Raw genomic sequence first — 15,462 nt, 5'->3', positions numbered from 1 at the left:
GGTTCTTGAGCTATATAAGCTGCACTCTGGGAGAGAGGCTTTATTACTATGAGGCAAAGTCAAATTTGGCAACTAAAATATTAAGAAAATAGAAGGTTACTGGTTTGCAAGTGGTCATGGGGTGGTGATCTGATTGATTAATTAGTGACCTATGTAGGTTGGGTCTAATCCTCACCTGTGTGCGTTCTAGAAACTTGTGGGAAGCAACCTGCTTTGATCTTGTTAGGAAAAAACAAGAGTAAAGACTAGAGTAAAAGATGATCATTTCTTTCAAAGTATGGATGAGGATGGATAGAGGAACAATAGCCATGCCTTCTCTAGATTTATAGACAAAGTCACTGTGGCTCAGAGCTCCAGACCTGATGTGAGCTTTAACAACGTGCATTCCTTAATGTACCTTTGTGGATATATCCACTTTTAATTCCATAATGATTCAGATGTACTTGATTTAACTCTTCTGTTTCCTTTTTGGCATAGAGTAGGTCATTTGAAACCGAGGCACATAAGCTACACACATGCACACAAATACAGACTTAAGGTTTTAGAAGCAGAGTCTTTTTGAGTGGCATTCCAACAGAATCTTAAAGGCCACTTTGTCTCGTACTACTGCTAACTTACCTACTGAGGTCATTCTGTCCTCTTTTCCAGACAACCAGTGTTGGGAATAATCACTATTAGCATTTTATTTTTTAAAGATTTTATGTATTTATTCATGAAAGAGAGAGGCAGAAACATGGGCAGAGGGAGAAGCAGGCTCCATGCAGGGAGCCTGACGTGGGACTCGATCCCAGGTCTCCAGGATCACGCCCTGGGCTGAAGGCAGGTGCTAAACCGCTGAGCCATCCGGCTGCCCACTAAGAAGAGCATTTTAGATGAGGTAACCTAAGTCTTGGGGGAAATAGCGTCAGTCGATTTTTCTTTGCTCCTTTTAACAGAGGAATAGGTATGCGATACTTGCAAAGTAAATTTAAGCTATTTATCAGTGATGTCTCACATTCTCACTGGAAATTCTAGATCTTATTAGTTTCTTCCTTCCTTTTTTTTCCTTTCTTCTTTCCTTCTTTCTAATTTTTTCAAATATTATCACTATGCCAGCCTTTGTCCCAGGATAAGAACTGGGAGTCGTAATGCTTAACTTTTTTTTTGGTTGCAATTTTCTAATTTTTTAATAAATGACTTAGGAACCTTAGAGTGTTGGGAGGCCTGGGTGCCTTAGGGGTTGAGCTTCTGCCTTTGGCTCAGGGTGTGATCCCAGACTCCCTGGATAAAGTCCCACATCGGGCTCCCCACAGGGAGCCTGCTTCTCCCTTTGCCTGTGTCTCTTATGAATAAATAAATACACTCTTAAAAAAAAAAAAAAAAAGGACCTTAGAGTAGTTGAACAGGAAATTAGTATAGTGAAAGTAAAATAAACATTTAGAAAAAAAATAAGTACATGGATAAATCATAGGTGATTTCTAAATAGTCATTTAGGGAATTAAATACTGAATAGTTTTCCTGGAAATGTTATTCTCTCTCTGATAAAATGAGCATTCTGAAAATCATGACAATTTTTTTATTTCTAGAGGTTTCCTATTGCAGCCAAAAAATACACACATATATATTTAACTTAAGCTAGAAGGTGGTACTGGAAACAGTTTTTTTCATTTACTGTATTACAGGATGCTTGAATATTATAGAACAATCAGTTCTTTCCTGCCATCAAAAAAGCCTTCAAGAGATATGGGATAAGAAAATAGTCATACTGTGAAAGTCATTCGCTTTGAATCCTGATTCCATGTATTTGAAAAAGGACTACCAAATTTGGTGTTATATCTTAATATATTTTGGTGTATTGATAACAATAGTATATAGGAAAATGAAGAGCAGTCTTTCAGAAATATTTTAGGATTTTTAGTTTCAAGGATTGCTTTATTTTTGACTTCTAAAATACCCTAGGTCAGTTCTAGATAAAACCTATTATTTTGTCTCAATTACAGATAATCTAAAGAACAAAAACCAGTTATTTAATGGCTTACTACAAATATAACAGCTTTATTTTCTCTCTAAACTAAATTACTATAGTATTGCCATTTTAATATAACTTTTTAAAAGATATGATCAAGGATATGATTTCTTTATTTCCATTCTGCATTTCCATTTATTTACTTTTTAAGATGGTCCTTTACATTAATAACTTAAAGATATTCAAGTACTATAGATAGCTAGAGGCATCATTGTTAGACTTGAAAATATGTGGGATTCTGATCCTTCGCTGGGCTTTATTGATTTAGTCATAAGGCACCTAAACACACAGTACTCTTTTGTACTATAAGTTGAAAAGCCTTTCCCATGCAGTTAATGTTGCAACTTTTGCCCCAATCAATATTTAGTTAGCAGCCCGCAGGAATGGTGGTAAACTTTGTTCTACACCAGTATTTTAGGTAATAAAATATTAAATCATTTCTTGAAATATAACAAGATTTCTTTTTCAGATTTAATGTGACAAGATAGTATTTTATACTGTTTTTATTAGCAGTATAACAAATGGTGAGTAATAAATTCAGATACAGTGCAGACAGACTTAGGCTGTCAGAACTAGTGCGGTGGCTTTGTCTGGCTCTTAGAGCACAAAACCCTTAGGTAGGATACATACAGAAAATCTGTTTGCTGTCAACAAATGACAAATATTTTAGGGTTCAGTTTATAGTTATTTTCTGTAGGATATTCCTACTCATATAAAACACATATTCCAGGATATTCAATTAGACACAAAATGTGTATAAATTATTTTCAATTTCTATAGAAATTAAACATTTCCTAATATCCTTATATGGCACTATTTAACTATAGATGTTTTGGAGGGAGAGACACAATATCATACCTCCTCTAACTTTTCATGTTACCTAGAAAAATGTTATGTATTTGTATTTATTGACTAGCCAATATTTGGTACTCAACTGTTTGCTGGAAAAATGTGAAGCAGAGAATTTCTAAGAATGGTGCAATCACATCTGCATTAGAAATCTGGAATTGCCACTCACTGGTTATGTATATTTGAATAAGTTACTTAAAGCCTCTGGATTTCAGTTCTCTCATCCATAAAATAAGGCAAGATTTTTTGAATGTACACTTAAATATCTAGCAGTATTTCCCCCTAAGATGGTAAAATGGCCCTATTTAAATCGGTTCCTTTTCAAGACACCTTAAAATGAGAACAAAAAAGGGGTGGGTGGTAAGAAAAGGAACCGTCACAAATCTTGAATTCTAGGTTATTATGTGAATCCTTAGTTATTAAAGGAAAGTGCACTGAGACATGAAAAGGACTGAAAAATTGTACCAAAATAAAAACAAAAAGACAATCAGTCTCTTGTAGACTGAATCTCAGAGATAGTCATTTGTCTTCCGGACAAATATTTGAGTATTCTGGTCTAGATAATTTATATTAAAAAATCTTAGAAAACTAAAATAGTCGGTTCAGGTTATGGTAAAAGCCCTCTCCCTTTCTGGCAATTGAATATCACAGAATAATGAATCAACCTACAATAATACACCTCAACCAAAACCTGCTACTTTTCACACAGAGCCAGTACTTAACTTTCTATTACTCATTTAAAAATATTGTACTAGTTTCTGCAATTGAATGAATTTTTATGCCACCCTCTCGCCAAAAAAAATTTATATGTTGAAATCCTAACCCCGCTATTGTGATGTCATTATGAGGTAAGGTTTGGGGAAGTGATTAGGTCATGAGGGAGATCTCATAAAAGTGGAATTAGTTCCTTATAAGAGAGACCCCAGAGAGCTCTCTTGCCCTGTATACTATGTGAAGATACAATAAAAAGTTTGTAACGTGGAAAAGGGTGGACCCTCACCAAAATCCATACTGACACCCTGACCTTGGACTTTCAAGCTCTGAAACTATGAGAAATAAACTGTTGTTGGTTATAAGATGCTCAGTCTATGGTATGCTGTTATAGGAGCCCAAAACTGATTACACCTTTCTCTAGGAAGGTTGTAACAAATTACCATAAACTGAGTGGCTTAAAACAGTGGAAATGTATTTTCTCACTGCTCTGGTGGCCAGAAATCTGAAATCAAAATATCAGCAAGTCTGTGCTCCCTTCAAAGGCACTAGAAGAAAATCTTTACTTGATTCTTGTGGCTTTTATGGTAGCTTTAGGTTTTAGTGGCTTGTGGCTGTGTAACTTACATATCTCCTTCGGACTCTGTGTGAGTTATTCCTCTTCTATTGGTCTCAAATTTCCCTCTTCTCTCTCTTTTTTTTTAATGTATTTATTTATGTGAGACACAGAGAGAGGGACAGAGACATGGACAGAGGGATAAGTAGGCTTCCTGGGGGGAGTTGAATGTGAGCCTCGATCCCAGGACCTGGGATCACAACCTGAGCTAAATTTAGGCAGATGCTCAACCACTGAGCCACCCAGGCATCCCTCCCTCTTCTTTTTCTTATAAGAACTCCCATTACTATACTTAGGGCCCACCTGGATGATCCAGAATGATTATCTCAAAATCCTTAATATGTCTGCAGAGACCCTTTCTCCAAATAAAGTCATGAATTGTAAGTGAACATATCTTTTAGAGAAGCCCACTTTCCAATTCATTAAAGAATGAAAAAGTAACCAAAAAAATCACACTTTTGAGAAAACTATTAAGAAAACAAATATAAAAATATAAGGGGATTGTGATTTCAATAATATCAGAGTATTTTAATCAGACTGCCCAGAATTGTAAACTAGTAAGGAAATATACATAAATATATTTTTGATGATAGTGAAAGATGACTGAAAATAGACATAGGATGACATTATACCCTTTTTCCTAAGTTTTTAAGTTTTATTTTCACTATAGTGAACATGCAGTGTTATATTAGTTTCAAGCATCCTATATAGTGATTCACCACTTCTATACATTACTCAGTGCTCATTGCTCTTAATCCCCATCACTTATTTTACACATTCTCCCTCAACTCCCCTCTAATAACCATCCATTTGTTCTCTATAGTTAAGAGTCCACTTTTTTGGTTAGTCTCTCTCACCCCCTTTTCTTTTGATTTTTTTTTGTTCCTTAAATTTCAGATATGTGTAAAATTATGTGGTATTTGTCTTTCTCTGACTGATTTTTCTTGACACAATACTCTCTAACTCCTTCCCTGTTGTTGCAAAAGGCAAGATTTCATTCTTTGTACAGGCTGAATAATATTCTTGTGTTTGTGCATGTGCGTATGTGCTTATGCATTCATCTATGAATGGACACTCAGGCTGTTTCCATAATTTGTCAGTTGTAAATAGTGTTGCAATAACATAGAAGTGCATATATCCTTTCAAATTAGCATTCTTGTATTGTTTTGGTACTATGCAGTAGTGTGATTACTGTCATAGAGTAGTACCATTTAAAAGTTTTGAGGAACCTCCATTCTGTTTTCCACAGTGACTGCACCAGTCTGCATTCCCACCAACAGTGCAAGAGGGTTCCTTTTTCTCCACGTCCGCACTAACACTTACTGTATTTTTTATTTTTATTGTATTTTTTATTTTATTTTTTATTTTTTATTTTAGTCATTCTCACAGGTATTAGGTGATATGTCATTAGAGATTTGATTTACGTTTCCCTAATGATGAGAAATATTGAGCATCTTTTCATGTATCTGTTGGCCATGTGGATGTCTTCTTTGTTTTTTTTATTTATTTATTTTTTTATTTTTTTAAAGATTTTATTTATTTATTCTTAAGAGACACAGAGAGAGAGGCAGAGACATAGGCAGAGAGAGAAGCAGGGTCCATGCAGGGAGCCTGATGTGGGACTTGATCCCAGGACTCTAAGATCATACCCTGGGCTGAAGGCAGGCACTTAACTGCTAAGCCACCCAGGCATCTCTATGAATGTTATATTTTTGGGAAAAAAACAATTAAAATGAAAAATATTATGAATGAAATAAAATAAATGGGGTGCCTAGGTGGCACAGTCCATTAGGTAAGGGTCCATTTCTTGGTTTTGGCTCAGGTTGTGGTCTCAGAGTCGTAGGATCATGGGATTGAGCCCTGCATGGGGCTCTATGCTCAGCACAGAGTCTGCTTCAGATTCTCTCTCCCTCTCCCTCTGCCCCATCTACTTTTTTTTTTTTTTTTTTTTTTTGGAGAATGTGTATTCATGTCTGCCCATTTTTTAAAGATTTATATTATTTTAGAGGGAGAGAGAGAGAGCTCATGGGGTGAGAAAAGGCAGAGGAAGAGAGAGATTCTGAAGCAGATCCCCTGCTGAATGTGGAGCCTGACTGAGGGGTTGATCCCACAACCCATGAGATCATGACCTGAACTTACCATCAAGAACCCTACACTTAACCATCTCAGCCACCAGGGTGCTGGTCTTCTCCCCATTTCTTGATTGTTTTTTGAGTGTTTTTTTTTTTTTTTTTTTTTAAGATTTTATTTATTCATTCATGAGAGACACAGAGAGAGAGAGAGGCAGAGACACAGGCAGAGGGAGAAGCAGGCTTCATGCAGGGAGCCCGAAACGGGACTTGATCCCAGGTCTCCAGGATCATGCCCTGGGCCAAAGGCAGCACTAAACTGCTGAGCCACCCGGGCTGCCCCTGAGCTACCCGAGCTGCCCTGTTTTTTCTGTGTTGAGTTGTATTAGTTCTTTATATATTTTGGATACTAACCCTTTATTTGATAATTCACTTGTAAATCTCTTCTCCCATTCTGTTAGTTTTGTTGAGTCTTTCATTTACTGTACAGAAGCTTTTTATGTTAAGGTAGTCTCAATAGTTTATTTTTGCTTTTATTTCCCTTGCTTCAGGAGACTTGTCTAAAAAAATTTTGCTATGGCCAGTGTCAGAAATTATTGCCTGTATTCTCTTTTAGGATTTTTATGGTTTTATACCTGAGAGGTCTTTAATCCATTTTGAGTTTATTTTTGTGTATGGTGTGAGGAAGTGGTCCAGATTCATTCTTTTGCATGTAGCTGTCTAGTTTTCCTGACACCATTTGTTGAAGAAACATTTTCTCATTGCATATTTTTGCCTCTTTTATCAAAAATTGACCATGTAATTGTGGGTTTGTTTCTGGGCTTTCTATCCTGTTCATCAATCTGTGTGTCTATATTTGTGCTAGTCCCATACTGTTTTGATTACTCTAGCTTTGTAGTGTAACTTGAAACCTGGATTATGATATCTCCAGTTTTGTTTTTCCTTTTCAAGGTTGTTTTTGGGCTATTCAGGGATTCAATTTTAGGATTATTGGTTCTAGTTTTGTGAAAAATGGTGTTGGTATTTTGAGAGAGATTGAATCCGTGGATTGCTTTGGTTAGTATGGTAACCAAATGTTAGTATGGTAACATTTTAACAATATTTGTTCTTTCAACCAGTGAACATGGAACGTCTTCTCCTTTGTCTGTGTCCTTTTCAGTTTCTTTCACCAATGCTTTATAGTTTTCAAAGTACAGATCTTTTGCCTCTTTGGTTAAATTTATTTCTAGGTATTTTATTCTTTTTGGTGCAGTTGTGCATGGGATTGCTTTCTTAATTACTCCTTTTATTGCTTCATTATTAGTGTTTAGAAATGCAACATGGGCAGCCCCAGTGGCTCAGTGGATCAGCCCAGGGCGTGATCCTGGAGTCCTAGGATCAAGTCCCACGTCAGGTTCCCTGCATGGAGCCTGCTTCTCCCTCTGCTTGTGTCTTTGCCCCCCCCCCACCTCTCTCTCTCTCTCTCTCTCTCTCTCTGTGTGTGTGTGTCTCTCATGAATAAATAAATAAAAACTTAAAAAAATGCAACAGATTTCTATATATTGAATTGATGTCCTATGGCCTTCCTGAATTCGATTATCAGTTCAAGTCAGTTATTTTTGGTGGAGTCTTTAGGGTTTTCTATATATAGTATCATGTCATCTACAAATATTGTAAGTTTTACTTCTTCCTACCAATTTGGGTGCCTTTTATTTCTTTTTGTTGTCTTATAGTTATTGCTTGGACTTACACTACTATGTGGAATAAAAGTGGTGAAAATGGATGTCCTTGTCTTACTCCTGACCTTAGAGGAAAAGCTCTCAGTTTTACACCATTGAGTATGATGTTCACTGTGGGTTTTCATATATGGCCTTTATTACATTGAGGTATGTTCCCTCTAAATCTACTTTGTGGAGGGTTTTTATCGTGAATGGAGGTTTTACTTTGTCAAATGTTATTTTTGCTTCTGTTGAGTTAATCATATGGTTTTTATCCTTCCTCTATGGATATGTATCATGTTGACTGATCTGCAAACATTGAACCACACTTGCATCCCAGGAATAAATCCGACTTGATCATGGTGAATGATTTTTTTAATGCATTTTTGGATTCATCTTAGTAATATTTTGTTGAAAATTATTCTATGTCCATCATAGATAATGTTCTGTAGTTCTCTCTCTCTCTCTCTCTCTCTCTTTTTTTTTTTTTTTTTTTTGATGAGTCTGGGTAAAGGTTTATCAATTCTAATAATCTTTCAGAGAACCAGCTCCAGGTTTCATTGATCTGTTCTATTGGTGTCTTTGGTTTGTTTCTGTTTTATTTCTGCTCTAATATTTATTATCTTTGTTTTGCTTGTTGGAGTTTCATTCTTTTTCTAATTCCTTTAGGAGTAAGGTTTAGATTGTTTATTTGAAAAAAAAATTTAAAGATTTTATTTATTTATTCATGAGAGGCACATAACAGAGAGAGACAGAGAGGCACAGACACAGGCAGAGAGAGAAGCAGGCTCCATGCAGGGACCCCGATGTGGGATTTGATCCCAGGACTCCAGGATCATGCTTTGAGCCAAAGGCAGGCGCTAAACCTCTGAGCCACCCAGGGATCTCCTATTTGAAAATTTTCTTTTTGAGGTAGCCAGCATTGCTACAGACTTCCCTCTAGAACAGTGGTTGGTGTATCTTAAAGATTTTTGGCCATTATGTTTTCATTTTCACTTGTTTCCATGTATTTTTAAATTTTCTTGATTTTCTGGTTGACCTGGTCATGGTTGAGTAGCATGTTATTTAACTTCCATGTATTTGTGGTCTTTCCAGATTTTTTTCTTGTGGTTGATTTCTAGTTTATAGCATTGTGGTCAGAAAAGATAAATGGAATGACTTTAATCTTTTTTGAATTTGTTGAGACTTATTTTTCTGGCCTATTATGTCATGTATTTTAGAAGAAAGTTTTGTGTGCACTTGAAAAATATATTCTGCTGTTTCAGGATGGGATGTTCTGAATGTATCTATTAAATGCATCTGGTCTTATGCGTCACTCAAAGTGTCTATTTCATTATTGATTTTCTGTTTGGATAATATACCCATTGATGTAAGTGGAATACTAAAATCTCTTACCTTTAATGGATTACTATCAATTGGTTCCTTCGTGTATGTTATTAACTGCTTCAAGTATTTGGTCCCATGTTGTGTGCAGAAATATTTATAATTGTTATATATTCTTGTTTGGATGTCCCCTGAATGATTAGCGTCTTCCTTTGTTTCTTGTTATAGTGTTTGTTTCAAAGTCTATTTTCTTCAATATAAGTATTGCTACTCCAGCTTGCTTTTTACATCCATTTGCATGATAAATGCTTCTCCATCCTTCCACTTTGAAATCTGCATATGTCTTGAGGTCTGAAATGCCTTTCTGTACAGATGGGTCTTGTTTGTTTTTTTTAATCCATTTCTTCACCCTGTCTTTTGATTAGAGCATTTATTCCATTTACCTTCAAAGTAATTATTGGTATGTATGTATTTATTGCCATTTTGTTACTTGTTTCATGTTTGTTTTGGTAGTTTTTCTCTGTTCCTATATTCTCTTGCTCTCTTCAATCACAATTTGTTGGGTTTCTTTAGTAATTTACTTGAGTTTCTTTCTCCTTATTTTTTGCATATCTATTAAAAACATGGAACCCTTCACAAATTTGCGTGTTGTTTTGCACAGGGACCATGCTAATTTTTTTTGTATCATTCCAATTTTGTATATGTGCTGCTGAAGCAAGCATGGCATTATACCCTTTAGGAAAGGAAAGTACACTGGATAAATTTTACTTTTGTCTGTGTGGGTCCTCTTCTCCCAGAGGGTACCACCCAGTTTAACTTATATAAGGTTGGTTAAATTTGAGCAGAAATCTCATTAAAACTTATTCCTACTGGTTAGAGGAATTTGCAGGAAAGCTGGAAAGTGAGGGGAAAAAAATCAAGGAGAGAAAAGAGTCATGGTGCGGGGAGGGGCTCAAATATATGTGTCATCTCTGTCTAAATTGTTGGCTGGTATATGAATAAACCTGTGTGGGTAAAGTCCAGTAGTACAAAGGAATAGGTACAAGGTTAATAATAATTAGCAAAGACATCAGCTGCCTTCCATGGCAGGTTTATTACGTTTTGAGTTGGAGTCCTACCAATTTAGGTATCGAATAAGACAAAAACCAAAGGGCAACAACAACAACAAAACCCAGAATTCTTCGGAGGTAACTAATATATGACAGAATCTATCATTCAAATGTTCCACATGCAGGAGAATATTCTAGACCTGTAAAGAAACAGGTACATGTGACATGTAGTCACGAGAAAAAACAATAATAGAAGGTCACCCAGACAACAATATCTCGATGTTGGAATTAGTAAACAAATGTAAAGGAAGGAGTATAACTGTTCTTCTATAAAGATGATACATTGTCTACATGGAAATTTATAGACTGTTTGAAGTTATTACTAGACTAATAAGTGAATTAAACTGGATTTAAGAATCAGTATGCATATATTAAATACATATTTGAAAACAAATGGGAAGTAAAATAAAATAATTTTTGAGGGGGGCATAATTATAAGAAAATAAAGGTTTAAATAATAAAAAAAGGAGCCTGCCTGGCTCAGTCAGTAGAGAATGTAATTCTTGATCTTGGGGTCATGAGTTCAAGTCCCACATTGAGCACAGAACTTACTTTAAAAATTGAATGAATGAATAAATAGAAAGATATATCATGCTCTTGGAATCAAAGACAAAATGCTGTTCAGGTATTTTTAGCCTAGTTTCTTCCCAAATTGGTCAATAAATTGAACACCTCAGCCATAAACTTATCTAACTTTTTTAAATTGAAAATTGAAAAATTGTTCTAGAATTTATAGTTACTTTCTAAAATCCACTTTTACAAGTGACATTGTATAGCCAAAACAAAATTAAAGAAGAAAAAATAATAATGTAGGAAAGCTTACAATAGACATTAAGATTACTAAAAAGTTGGATTTAAGAAATTGTGTCACTATTTAAAGAAAAGAAATGGATCACTATAATAATGAAATTTGAGAAAAAGACAAACACATATGTGATTCATTCATTTCAAATCTGATGTCAAAAATATTCCATAGGAAAAATATCTTCAATAAATAGTGCTGGAACAACTACATATCCATTTGGGTGTGGAAACAAAACTTGATATCCATTTTACATATACACAAAATTTAATTTGAACTGAATCATAGACCTAAATATAAATACTAACACTGTAAAGACTTGAGAAGAAAATATAACTAAAAGGATTAATTAGCCTGGTCACAGAAAACAACTGTAAAGGACAAATGATAAGTTAAACTTTATGAAAATAAAAATCTGATCCTCAAAAGATACTATTAACAAAATAAAAGTAGGATAAAAACAAACTGGGGTAAAATATTGTCAAAATACATATTTTAACAAAGAATTCACTTCCAGAATACATAAAGATTCTCTAAACTTCACGTAAAAGACTAACAACACAATAAAATTTGTACAAATTATTTGAAAACAAACATCACAAAATGCATGTGTGTATGTGTGTGTGTGTGAGAGCGAGAGAGAGATATTAAAACATCTGTTAAAACACTGTGGATACATCATGCAGGGGAAAATAACTGGATACAGAGTAGTAATCTCATTGACAAAGTCTGTATAGCTGGTGAGAATGACAGTTACCTTTACCAATTGTAAAGTAAGGTGGTAAGCCTGTCACATCTCTTTGAGGGAGAATTCCAGGATGTTATTCTAAAGGACAAGAATTTTTCCACCAGAGATCTATTGTGAGTCTATATATAGCAACTATTTTCTACATGCTTTGTATTCAGAATTTGTAGCTTTATTGGGCCATGTGGTCTTTTCAAAACACTTAATTATACATGACTGGATATTAGAAAGATGTTATTTTCTGGCTGGAGCCAGGGCTTGATCATAGGGTCTAGGTTCGATTAATGGGATTGTTTCCCCTGAATTTTGAAACTCCAAGGAATGAATGCAAGATACAAGAACAGAAAGAAACTATTCTAGGTGGTAGTAGTGGTGGAGAGAGAAAAGTTCAGCTTATCAACAAAGTGTGTTAATGGCAGTAGCTTTGCCAACATAATTTTTAACTTAGGTTTTCTTTTTTTTTTAAATTTTTTTTTTTTTAATTTATTTATGATAGTCACACAGAGAGAGAGAGAAAGGCAGAGACACAGGCAGAGGGAGAAGCAGGCTCCATGCACCGGGAGCCCGACGTGGGATTCGATCCCGGGTCTCCAGGATCACGCCCTGGGCCAAAGGCAGGCGCCAAACCGCTGCGCCACCCAGGGATCCCTAACTTAGGTTTTCTATGTTGATTCTTGGTTTTCCTTTTCGTACCTTACTTCTATTTCTCAAACCTGATTTTTCAGTTTTCCATAATCCAGTCTGCCATGCCCTAGCCTTTTAGCAAATGCATTTTCTAATTAAGGTACCCAGAGCCATTTTCTGTTTTTTTTTTTTTTCAACCAAGTTTGCAAGGATGTTATTACAACCTAATTGTACACTTACATAAACCCCAGTACATTTGAGCATATAAATTTTAAGAAATTCTCTAACTGAATGGACATGGATAATTCTCGAATCTCTATCCATAGCAATTTTTAAATACTGCATTAGTTTGCTTAAAAATGCAGGTAGCTAATCTAACAGCTGCACAGTGCTCCCTCTGTTGGGTGCCACCTGAATGAGAGTCAAGAGGTTGGTGGTGCAGGGAAAGGAGAATGCTGCTTGTCACATGTGCCTTCTCCTGGTTTACTGAATCAGAATTTTTAATATGTATATGTATTCAGGTACATGTCAGAAGTTGAGGTCCACTGCAATATATATATGCTAACTTTGATTTCAAAGTGAGTTGTTTTCTGTTAACTTTATTACATTTTTAGTACACATATGAACAGAAACATTTATGTATGTATGCATGGTATGTATTTATTTGTGTTTTTTAATCTGCCCAGAAAATGTGCTATTTGAGTGACCTGATATATTTCAGTTGCTTGATACTAATGTTTGTGGTGGAAAAAAAAAAAAAAAAGCAATTTGAGGTCTTTAAAACCAGGGGATGTGAACCCGTTAAGGATTAGGAGATAGCAAGAGTGGGTAAGGGTTGTCTGACTCACTCTCTTAATGAGTGGGTTCCTGTGGGGGTGGGAGGGGAGGGAGGAGGCTGACCAGCTGTTTTCCATCTCCACTGAAGCTAGTCAAAATAAATACAAGTAGACTGTTCTTGGACTAGATGTTAGAGGCTGAGGTAAGGTGGGTAAAGGGAAGAGGAAATGGCTTACTCAAATAGCTTTAAATGTGGGAAAGAATACTAAGATGAATACTGAGGTACATTTCTGACTAAAGAACAATGAGATAGCTTAAATTATCTCCTTAGTTTCCTTTAAGCCCTTGGAGCCCAGAATTCAGGATCTGAGGGGAACATCCAACTTCTTAGCAGCCAAAGAAACTATATTAAGGAACACATTTACTACTAAATTGTTACTGAATTTAAAGGGAGCTGATGAATGGCTGGCAAAAGGAGGCTGTCTCATGATGTTCTGAAAGCAAAACCAGTTAAGAGGGTCAGCAGATCTCTAATTATAATGGAGCAGTTAACACCACTATAATTAAAGCTGCATCAGCATTTCCATTGCAAACTAATGTTTTTCATGGGTTGAAACTCAGCTGTAAAGATTCAGTCTTGGCTGAAAGTTGGCATATAGGGCTCAGGAACTCAGCAGGGAAGGGGCAAAGAAGGGAGATTTTAAAAAATTTATTTACTGAACTGTCAAACACAAAATATAGCCATTAAGATCTGTTGAGGAAATAATAAATAATACATTCTCTCAAAATTAGTATGCATAGCAAACCCTGGGTGCCATAGGCATGGTGGAAAAAAAAAAACATTTAAGTTATACAGATTGGGAAACAAAAAAAAATACTTGAACTGAAGGATGAGTTTTTAATCCTGTGAGTCGTGTCTCTTTTACAGAGAATATTTAGATGTTGCTAAAAACATATTTAGTGTTCTTAAATATTTATTTGCCCAAGAAATTTAGATGACTCCAATGAAGCTGCAAAATGTACACCAGCACAGTGGGGTTAGTTACATAGGACGTTATATCACTTTCTTCCTCTGATTCCTTTGATAGATAACTTTAATCTAAATTCCCTCATTTCTATGAATGTTAACACTTTTCTTTTTATACACGAATTTCTGGATGTTTCTTAATAATGATACACTGATTTACTGTGATATGTTAATTTTTATACATACTCCATTTTTGTACTTTAAAAGGTACAGTTAATAACTCATGAAGGAAAATTACAAGATGTTAAGGGCCTACTATGCACCGGACACATACCTAGTGGCTTGTTTTCAACTTTATGATTCTGCTTGGAATTATTTTTATTTTTGAATATTTACATTAAAAATAATTTATATTATTGCTTTAATTTATGTTACTTTATTATTACCTTGTTTTTTATTTTGCCCTGTAAAATCTCAAAGCTCTTTGTTCTTTGAATGTAATGACACTATTTAGGTAAGGGCCAGTTTGATCATTCTTGTCTAATCTATAACTTTATTTATTATGGTCAAGATTATAAAACCAAGTAAGAAAATCTCACAGAAAAGCCATTTCAGAGAACTTTGATATCAAGGAAAATAAGTTGAATATTCATTATATATTGACAAATACCTGGAAGGATAATAACCAAACTGATAAATGTGATGTGACAGGAGACAAATAGGTGAGAAATCAGCTTAAGGATGATAATAAACTGACTTTAAACTTAACTGTTGTATTTTGAACTTTCATGGAGAAATACATTTTTGTACTTTTGTGTTTCTGAATGAGTTTTAACAATAAAAATTGAAAGAAAAACCTGTTCTAGCAAATGTGGCAATTTAAAAAAATGAACAGAAGATATGAGGTTCAGTTGTATACATAAGAATATCTTTCTCTTATCTGAACCTGCATTTATGGTTCAAAAGACTTTTAAATATATGTTAACTCAGTGGGAATAAGGAAACCTCTTACAGAATAAAAACAGCCTACTGGTATCTAAAAATGTTCTACAAACTAATCCAAAAGTATTTTGTGTTTTGCTTAGACCTTGCCAATAAACTTCCTGCTGAGTATGTGGTTTATTGCAATTAAAAGAGAAAAGATGGTAGATAATGGATTGGACATATC

At 35.0% G+C, this 15,462-nt stretch overlaps 1 long non-coding RNA gene and 1 pseudogene across 1 annotated transcript in view; one reads left to right on the top strand and one right to left on the bottom strand.

The window, feature by feature from the left end:
* Positions 1–15,462, top strand: part of LOC144293684 (uncharacterized) — a 111,417-nt gene that overhangs the window by 31,756 nt on the left and 64,199 nt on the right. The gene's annotated exons all lie outside the window — the stretch shown is intronic.
* On the bottom strand, positions 9,888–9,988 carry LOC144303775 (U6 spliceosomal RNA; annotated as a pseudogene).

The sequence above is a fragment of the Canis aureus genome, chromosome 2, assembly GCF_053574225.1.
Source record: "Canis aureus isolate CA01 chromosome 2, VMU_Caureus_v.1.0, whole genome shotgun sequence".
NCBI classification, from domain to species: Eukaryota; Metazoa; Chordata; class Mammalia; order Carnivora; family Canidae; genus Canis; species Canis aureus.
This window is presented reverse-complemented; position numbering and strand designations above follow the sequence as displayed.